Genomic DNA, 750 nt, shown 5'->3' with positions numbered 1-750 from the left:
AAGACGTGGTGGCGGTCATTTCCGAGGATGAGACCATGGTGTAAATGGACGAGGTTGGAGACCATATGAAGAAAACTTCAACCAGAGAGGAGAGAACTCATCAAGAGGTCGTGGAAGAGGAAATCCAAAATCAAGGTACGATAAATCAAGCATCAAATGCTATAATTGCGGGAAGTTTGGACATTATGCTTCTGAATACAAAACTCCAAACAACAATAGAATTGAAGAGAAGTCCAACTATGTTGAAGAAAGGAGTAAAGAAAAGGATATGCTATTGATGGCTTACAAGAAGGATGAACCAAATGAGGTTCACAAGTGGTACCTTGATAGTGGTGCAAGCAACCATATGTGTGGAAATAAGAACATGTTCGTGAAGCTCGATGAATCGGTGAAAACCAATGTGGCTTTGGGAGATGAATCGAAGATGGATGTGAAAGGTAAAGGAAATATTTTCATCCGCTTGAAGAAATGGAGATCATCAAATCATTTCCAATGTTTACTACATTCCAAGCATGAAGACCAACATCTTGAGCCTAGGACAACTCATAGAGAAAGGTTATGACATTCGACTAAAGGATAATAGCCTTTCTTTAAGAGATAAAGCAAAAAAATCTCATCACAAAGGTGCCGATGTCAAACAATAGAATGTTTGTCCTAAACATTCAAAATGACATTGCACGATGTCTCAAGATGTGCTACAAGGAGGAATCTTGGCTTTGGCATCTTCGATTTGGGCATCTCAACTTTGGA

General features: G+C 39.3%; 1 pseudogene; it reads left to right on the top strand.

Moving 5' to 3' along the window:
- The window catches only part of LOC106323915, a 3,949-nt pseudogene extending 3,199 nt beyond the window's left edge, over positions 1-750 (top strand).

Source organism: Brassica oleracea, chromosome C2 (genome assembly GCF_000695525.1).
Source record: "Brassica oleracea var. oleracea cultivar TO1000 chromosome C2, BOL, whole genome shotgun sequence".
Lineage (NCBI taxonomy): Eukaryota > Viridiplantae > Streptophyta > Magnoliopsida > Brassicales > Brassicaceae > Brassica > Brassica oleracea.
Note: the sequence above shows the minus strand (reverse complement) of the source record. Positions and strands in the feature narration are given on the sequence as shown.